This window comes from Chrysochloris asiatica, unplaced genomic scaffold (assembly GCF_000296735.1).
Source record: "Chrysochloris asiatica unplaced genomic scaffold, ChrAsi1.0 scaffold00276, whole genome shotgun sequence".
NCBI classification, from domain to species: Eukaryota; Metazoa; Chordata; class Mammalia; order Afrosoricida; family Chrysochloridae; genus Chrysochloris; species Chrysochloris asiatica.
In genome coordinates this window covers 646,953-656,147 of record NW_006408794.1, presented here as the reverse complement: position 1 = coordinate 656,147, position 9,195 = coordinate 646,953, and positions in this window count along the sequence as shown.

The following is a 9,195-nucleotide window of genomic DNA, read 5'->3' as shown; positions in this document are numbered from 1 at the left end:
TGGATGATGCATGGAGGGGATTGGAACCATGGCAATGAGATGATATATACGATGGAATGAATGTAAAACTAAAGTTCTCTCATGTAAACTATCATATAATTCACAATAAAACATTAATAAAACAACAACAACGAGACATCATCTCACACCAGCAATAACAGCAAAGATAAAAAATGTAGAGGACAATAAATGCTGGCGGGGATGTGGCGAGACTGGGACACTCCTGTATTGCTGGTGGGACTGCAAAATGGTCCAACCTCTCTGGAAAGCAATATGGCGCTTCCTGAGAAGGTTGAAAATAGAAATACCTTATGATTCAGCAATTCCTCTACTTGGTATTTACCCACAAGAAAAATGAGCTACAACACAAGAAGATATATGCATACCAATATTCATAGCACCACTATTTATAATAGCAAAAAAAATGGAGACAGCCAAAGTGTCCATCAACTGAATGGATAAACAAACTGTGGTATATACATACAATGGAATATTATGCTACCTTTAAAAATAACAAGAAAGCTGCAAGCCAACAGCTAACATGGATGAACCTTGAGGACATTATGTTGACTGAAATTAGACAGTCACAAAAGGAGAAATACTGCATAGGACCACTACTGTAAAAGAGTAAGAAAAAGAACCCATACTGAACGGGGGTGGATTATTTGCTGGTTGATGGGATTTGAGGGAAGGTTAGGGGAGGGAGGGTAAGGTGGAGTACAGGGCAGGGAATAGACACAGGATACTTTGGGTGCCAGAGAAGGGGCAATATACAAGAAGGGAGAGGGGAATGGAAGAACAAAGCAGATGGGAGAACAATTAGGCAGGTTTACATGGGCTAAGTGGGATAGAGGTAGATAATGATATATGCACAATCTTGGAACAACAGGGCTCTGGGATACAGAGATGGTGACATGGTTGGAATGGGGAAAAGGGGGAATAATGTTTAGATGCTTGGCTGTCTTTTGAATCTTGGTTTTCCTTGCATTCTGTTATAAAACAGACACAGGAGGGGGAGAGAAAGTAATAGCCAGAAACATCACCATAGAAAGCTTGTAAGTCCGTCTTCTGCCTATAACTGATTAGAATACCTAAAACGTGGCTACCACATGTCCAGTAAAGGAGGCTTCCTGCGGAGTCTCTGCATTACATAAGACTGTAGGTGGAAGCCTGAACCACATCCAGATCTTCAGAGATGGGAAATTTCCCCTTGAAAGGAAGAGCAGACCAGCCTGGAGTGGCTAGAAGAACAGAAGATACTTCTTGAAAGACCTACAGGAATAACACAAAACAAAAGAGGCAGACCAACTGTTACTACAAGAACAAGCAAGTTGCTTTCCCAGGAGACAATAAGGCAAATGGTTGGGTCCCTTCAGTGCAAACCCCCTTCCAAGACTAAGACTCAATGGTAATACACAGTCTGTTTGGTGACCAAGCTCATCACCAATAAGGGGAAGTGAGGGAAAAACAGCAATGAAGTGGCGAGCTAAGCCCTACAACGTTCAATAGACTTCTGTGAACCTGGGTAGAGACCTGGTTGGCCAGCAGTGTGGCAAGACCTGGGAACTCTTGGGCCCAGAGTCAGTGACATAATCACAGAGGACTATAGTGGAGAGTGAAACGTCCAGCTAATAAGAAGAGAGGGCATATGCACAAGAACACCCATACATGCAGATAAAACCCACTTGACCTGGCTTCAATGACTGGATGACCAGAGCTCAACCAGAAGAAGAAAGAGGGGTGGGGGGGAGAGTAATCTGATACAATTTGATGAACTTGACCTACACCAACAGATTCAGTAGCTCAAAAGAGGAAACAAATCCCTACAGCAAGGATCATTCCCACCCCCTCCATACACAGAGTAGACAGGGATGGGCAACTTGGACATTGTCTTCTCAAAGGGGCGGGGGGTGGGGGGTGGGTGGACTACAAAGGCAAGAAGTGACTGGCTTACAAGCTTTCAGGAGGGAACCTTGATCCTGAGGGCATGGGGAAAGGTAGAATCTCCACTGAGTATTATCCAATCTGTCTGTGCGGGGCTGATGAAATGAAATGCAGATAGGTCTCTTGTGATACAATAGTGAATAACTGTTATCAGGACTGATTGTGAGGGTTGGAAATGTAAAGGTGGATATTTTATAGCAAATAGGGGAGTGATTATCATTTCAGTCTAGGAGCAGAATTACCTGGGACCATCAGTGGAGAAGAGTGGAGAGCAGGACCCTACCCAGTGAAGCAGTGACCCCAGAGATGGAGGCAGAGATGATGATGTGGAGAGATGGAGTAGCTGGGGACTTTAGACACAGAGAGGGAGAGGGGCTGTGTGCCTATGACCGGGGGGCAGGCTTGTAGTGCATACCCTTTGTTTGGTTGATGTTGCATGGAAGGGATTGTAACCATGGCAATGAAACGATATACGATAGAATAAATGTAAAACTAACGTTCTCCCATGTAAACTACCACATAATTCACAATAAAACTTTAAAAAAATAATTTAACCTTGAAATTGTTCTACCTGAATTTAGAGACCATTTCAAAAAAAAATTGTATACATTAGATAATAATGAAACCAGAAAAGGAGTGAGGTGGCATCAAAAACATGCAGGAAGAAAGCAAAAGATCTTTTTAAAAACAGGAATGAAAGAAAAGACCAAAATGGATGTCAGAAGAAACTCTGGGACTTTCTCATGAGCATAGATAAGCAAAGCAACCTGAAGAAATTAAGAAGTAAAAAGCTGAACAGAAATTTTCAAATAGTGGCTGGAGAAGATAAAGTATTATAATGAAATACACACAGACCTGGAGTTAGAAAACCGAAAAAAGAAGAACATGTTCAGCATTTGTCAAGTTGAAAGAATTGAGGAAAAATTTAGTCTCAGTTTGCAATATTGAAGTTTCTGTGGGCATAATGGTGACCCAGTGTAATACTGTAGGATAAGTACTGGACAGCTAATGGCAAAGTTGGCAGTAAAAAACCACCAAGTGCCCCTTAAAAATTTTATACCATGTTGCTATGAGTCAGAACCAACTCAATGGCACTTAAAAACAACAACATGGGTAAAATATTGAATGATGCAGAAAGCATCAAAAGAAGATGGCAGGAATACACAAAATCACTATACAAAAAGAATTTTTTGATGCTCAAACATTTCAAGAGGTAGCATCTGATCAAGAACCTATGGTATTGAAAGAAGTCCCATCTGCATTGAAGGCACTCGCAGATAGCAAGGCTCCAGGAAATGATGGGATACAAATTGAAATGTTTCAACAAATGGATACAGCTTGGAAGGCGATCACTCCTCTATGCCAAGAAACTTGAAAGATTGATACCTGGCCGACTGATTTGAAGAGATTCGTAATTGTGTCCATTCCAAAGAAAGGTGAACAAATGGAATGCGAAAGCCATCCAACAAAATCCTTAACATCACATGCATGTAAAATTTTATTGAAGATATAATGGTTGTAGCAGCATGTAGACAAGGAGCTGCTAGAAATTCAAGCCCATTCAGACGAGGACATGGAACTAGGGATAGGATTCCTGGTATCAAATACATCTTGGCTAAAAGCAGAGAATACCAAAGAAATTTTTATTTGTACTTTATTGACTGTACAAAGAATTTGGACTGTGTGGATCATGACAAACAATGGATAACATTGTAAAAAATGAATATTTCAGAACACTTAATTTTGCTCATGAAGAACCTGAACTTAGATCAAGAGGCAGTTGTCAGAAGAGAATAAGGGGATGCTTAATGGTTAAAAGGCATGAAAAATGAGCACCACGATTTTTTTCTACAATATTTACTCGATCTGTATGCTGTGCAAATAATCTGAGAAACTGGATTATATGAAGAAGAATGTGGAATCAGAATTGGAAGATTCACTATCAACCTGCAATATGCAGATGACACAATCTTGCTCTCTGAGAGTGAAGAGGATTTAAAATACTTACTGATAAGATCAAAGACCACAGCTTTCACATGGATTGTACCTTAGTGTAAAGAAAAAAAATCACCACAACTGGTCCAATAAATAACATCGTGATAAATAGAGAAAATGTAAAAGTCTTCAAAACTTCATTTTACTTGGATCCACAATAAACATTCACGGAAGAAGCAGTCAAGAAATCAAAGACCATATTGCATTGGACAAATCTGCTACCAAAGACCTCTTTAAAGTGTTCAAAAGCAAAGATGTCAGTTTGAGGACTAAGGTGTGCCTGCCCCAAGCCATGGTATTTTCAGACACCTCATATGCATATGAAAGTTGGACTTGAATGAGGAAGACCTTAGAATAATTAATGCATTTGCGTTATGGTGTTGATGAAGAATATTGAAAATGTCATAGATTTCCAGAAGAACAAACATCTGTCTGGAACAAATACATCTAGAATTCTCCTTTGAAGCAAGGATGGTGAGACTTGGTCTTGTATTCTTGTTGTCAGGAGGGACATCATGCTTGGTAAAATGGAGGGTCATTGAAAAAAAAAAGGAAGACCTTTAGCATATCTTGATCTTGGATTGGCACAGTCGCAGCAACAATGGGCTCAAACCTAGCAACAATTGGATTATGTACGACAAATTAATTTTTCATTCTGTTGTGCATATCAACAGCAACAACAACATATTATGAAGTATCCTACAAATGAGCAGTGTTTCGTTCTGCTGTGCATACTATTGCTATGAGTCAGTACTGACTCGATGGCACCTAACAACAAAAAATGAAAAACAAAGCAACACTAGAAACACAATGTATGCACAACAAAAATTCTACTATTTATTTCTTATATCTATTTTTACAACTAAAATTTCTCCTGGTTATCAAGGAAAATTGTTGAATCCATCAATTGTCCCTTACTTTTTTGCTTTGTTTTAAGTTGGCTTCTCATGTTCCCTGCCCACTGATGAGTAATTAAGAAAAAGCTTGAGAGAACATGTAGATTAATTAAGAGAAGGCAGGTTAGCTATTTATTTTGTCTGATCATCACTATTGGCTGCTTTCTTTTACTTTTCAATTTAATTTGCAACCATTAGTCAGCTGATTTCTGATGAGACATGCCACTGAAAAATATCACTAGGCAAAGGAAGCAACGACTATAAAATAACATTTGAGAGATGCAATATAGTATCTCCCACATTAGGAAGCATGACAAATCAGAGTGAATACTTTCTGTTCCAAAATACATTTGATAATTACATGGTTAAACTAAATATAGAGCAGATGGCTTGCAGAAATCTTTAACTGAGAAACCTCAAGATATGTCTAAAATAAATCAGATGAAAGGTGAAATCAGTTTTTATTCCTTTACTTTCTTTGTAATTTTGCTTTGTTAGATCTTCCATGAAAAGTGCTATTTTTTTTCTCCTTAATGGATATATGTCATAGTGAAAACCATAATTTATTTTCTATTTCTTCTATTGTCTCTTTGTTGCAAATTCTACATATCAACTAAAATGTTTTCCTAGTTGCCTGCTAAACAAAGTCAGGTATTGCAATACACTACTAGGTTATATTAGTAATGTGCAGGATAGATTGAAGTGGCAATAATAACATTTAGCATATTTAATGATTATAAATTCATTGCATACATTTGGAAATGCAGAAATATACAAATTTGATATAAATAATTAGTATAATAAAACTTAGCTATAGCCACTATCAACACTAATAATATACTAAACTATTATAATAAATCACACATTTCTATAATTTAATTTTTCACTAGACATATTTTGAACAATCTTCCACTATAATTTTATGGATGGAGATGTGCTCAGTTTCTGTTTTTCCCTTAGTTCTCTCAGCTCATCCCCTTCTTGGGGATTTATTTACAAGTTGCTAGGGAGTCCTGGTGTGGCGCTTTGGGTTAATGCGCCAGATTGCAAAGCCGTTTGAACTGCAAGGTTGGCTCCTTGGAAATCCTATGCAGGGTCGCTATGGATCAGAACCTACTCGATGGCACTTAACAACAACCATAATAGGTAGCGTATAATCAAGAAACAAATAAAAGACAAAGTCTAATGTGCACTAGAGGCACTGGCAAAAAACAAGGCTCTGGCAACTGACAGAAAACCAACTGAAATGTTTCAACAAACAGATGTAACACTGTAAGTCTTCGCTTGTCTATGCCAAGCAATTTAGAACATGGTTACAGGGCCAATTAACTGGAAGAGATTCATATTTGGGCTCATTTTTAAGAATGCTGATTTAATGAAAGGTGGAATTTATTGACTATCATTAATATCACATAAAAGCAAAATTTTGCCAGAGAAGATTAAAAAAACATTTGAAGCAGCACACCAACAGGCAACAACATATATTAAAACCAGATTCAGAAGAGAATTTGTAACGAGGAATATTATCGTTGACTTCAGACTGATCATGACTGAAAGCAGAGAGTACCACTTGTCTGACAAATTTTCACACTGTGATGGCTAGTGTGATTCTGTGATGCTAGAAAACGATGCCTCTAGTAGTTGTAATACCAACAGGGTCACCCATGATGGACAGATTTCAGTGGAGATTGCTGACTAAGATAGAATACAAAGAAGTAGAGATGACCCACTTCTGAATGGTTATCCATTAAAAACCTTATGAATAACAGTGGAACCTTATATAGTATAGGAAGGTGAAGTCCTCTGATTGGAAGGCACTCACAATACCACTGGAAAAGAATTGCCTCCTTAAACTAGAGTAGACCATAATGACCTGGAAAGAGCAAAGCTTTACAGATCTTCACTTACTGATGGAGCACAACAAAAAGTGAGGATAAACATCTGCAAACACCCATTAATAATCAGAACACAAAATACATGAAGTATGAAGCTAATAAAATTGGAATTTGTCAAGAATGAAATGATATACATAAAGATAGGTATCCAAGGCACTCGTGAGCTGAAATCGCTATTCTGAATCAGAAAATCATATGGTTTACCATTCAGGGAACCAAAAACCGAAGAGGAATGGTGTCACATTCATCATCAAAAAGAGCTTTTCAAGATCTGACTTGAAGTACAATGATGTGTGATAAAATTATATTCAAAAACATACAAGAAAGACCAGTTAATACGACTATTACTCAAATTTATACAACAATCACAAATGCCAATTATAATGAAATTAAAGACTTCTACTAACTTCTGAAGTATGAAATTTATCAAACATGCAATCAAGATGCACTAATAATTACTGGTAACTGGAATGTGAAAGTTGGAAGAAAAGAGGAAGGATCAATAGTTAGAAACTATGGACTTGGTGATAGAAATGGTGCTGGAAAGCCTGTGGTAGAATTTTGTAAAGAGAATAATTTGTTCATTCCTAGTACTTTTTTCAACAACAAAAAAGTCAATGATACATGTGGACGTCATCAAATAGAATACACTGGAATTAAATTACTACATCTGTGGAGAGGGACGATGGAGAAGCCCAATATCATCCGTCAAAACAAGCTCAGTGGTGGACTGTACCACAGACCATCATTCCTTATACGCAATTTCAGTTTGAAGCTGAATAAAATTAAAACAAGTCTATGAGAGACAAAATACGATCTTGCATATATGCCACCTAAATTTAGGAACCATCACAAGAATAGAGTTGCTGTGTTAGACACTAATTACTGAAGACCAGAGAAGTTGTAGGGTGGTATCAATCACATTATCTATAAAGACAGCCAAAGTTCATAAAAAAAAAAAAAAAAAACCAAGAAAAATAGAAAAGACCAAAATGGATATCAGAAGAGACTGAAACTTGCTGTTGAACACAGAGAAACTAAAGCACCTTGGAAGAAATGAGGAAATCAAAGAGCTGAAAAGAAAATTGCAAAGGGCAGCTCTAGAAGCCCAAGTAAAATATTATAATGAAATGTGCAAAGCTTTGTAGTTAGAAAGTCAAAAGGAAGGAACATGCTCAGCATTTCTCAAGCTGAAAGAATTCAAGTCTTGGGTTGCAATACTGTAGGTTTCTAAAGGCAAAATACTGAATGATTCAAGAAGCATAAAAAAAAAAAGAGAGAGAGAGAGAGAGAAATATACAGAATTACTTTACCAAAGAGAACTAACTGACTCATGTTCATTCATTTCATGAGGTAGCATATGATCAAGAACTGATGCCATTGAGGGAAAAGATCCAAGTTTCACTGAAGGAGTTTATGAAAAACAAGGCTCCAGGAATTGGTAGAATAAAAAATAAAACAAAACAAAACAAAAACTGATACAGCACAGGAGACGTTAACTCGTCTATGCCAAGAAATTTAGAAGACAGCTATCTGGCCAATCAATTGGAAGAGATCCGTGTTTGTACCCATTTCACAAAAAGGTGACCCAACAGAATGTAGAATTCATTAAGCAATATTGATTAATATCACATGCAAATAAAATTTTGCTGAAGATGATTTAAAAAAAAAAAAACACTACCGAATCTGTACATTGACAGGGAACTGCCAGAAATTCAAGCCAAATTCAGAAGAGAACATTAGAAAGATGTTTACTTGTGCCATATTGATTATGTAATTCTGTTCCACTATTTGGATCATGACATGCTATGGATAATATTTTGAAGAAGGGGCATTCTGGAACACTTAATTGTACTTATGGGGAACCGTTTCATAGGCCAAGAGAAAATTTTTAACAGAATAAATGGACACTGGAAAATTTAAAAATACAAAAGGTGTACACCACAGTTGTGTTTTTTCATATATCTATCCAATCTGTACTCTGAGCAAATGACCATTTTGAGGCTATGGTGTATCTGACTAAACCATGGTATTTTCACTTGCCCCATTTGCATGTGGAAGTTAGACAACGAGTAAGTAAGTCCTTAGAAGAATCAATACATTTGAATTATGCTATTGGTAAAAAATATTGAAAGTACAATGCCAGAAAAAACAAATCTAACTTGGAAGCAGTATAGCTAGATGGTCTTTAAAAGCATGGTTGGTGAAACTTCTTCTCATGTTTTAATGTGGGGTACATTGAAGAGCTCAGAATTCTTCAGGAACTATTTAGTAGTATAGATACAGTACCTTTATAAGTATATAGACATAGATTCAGGATATGTTGAGAAATAATAGTTTCACAGTTTGGTATTTCAAAAAAATAAAGATGTCTGATTTTGTAGCAATACTTTTAGACTTGCTTTTCCAATATATTTTTTATATCGTTGTTGTGAAGTGCCGTTGAGTTGGTTCTGACTCACAGC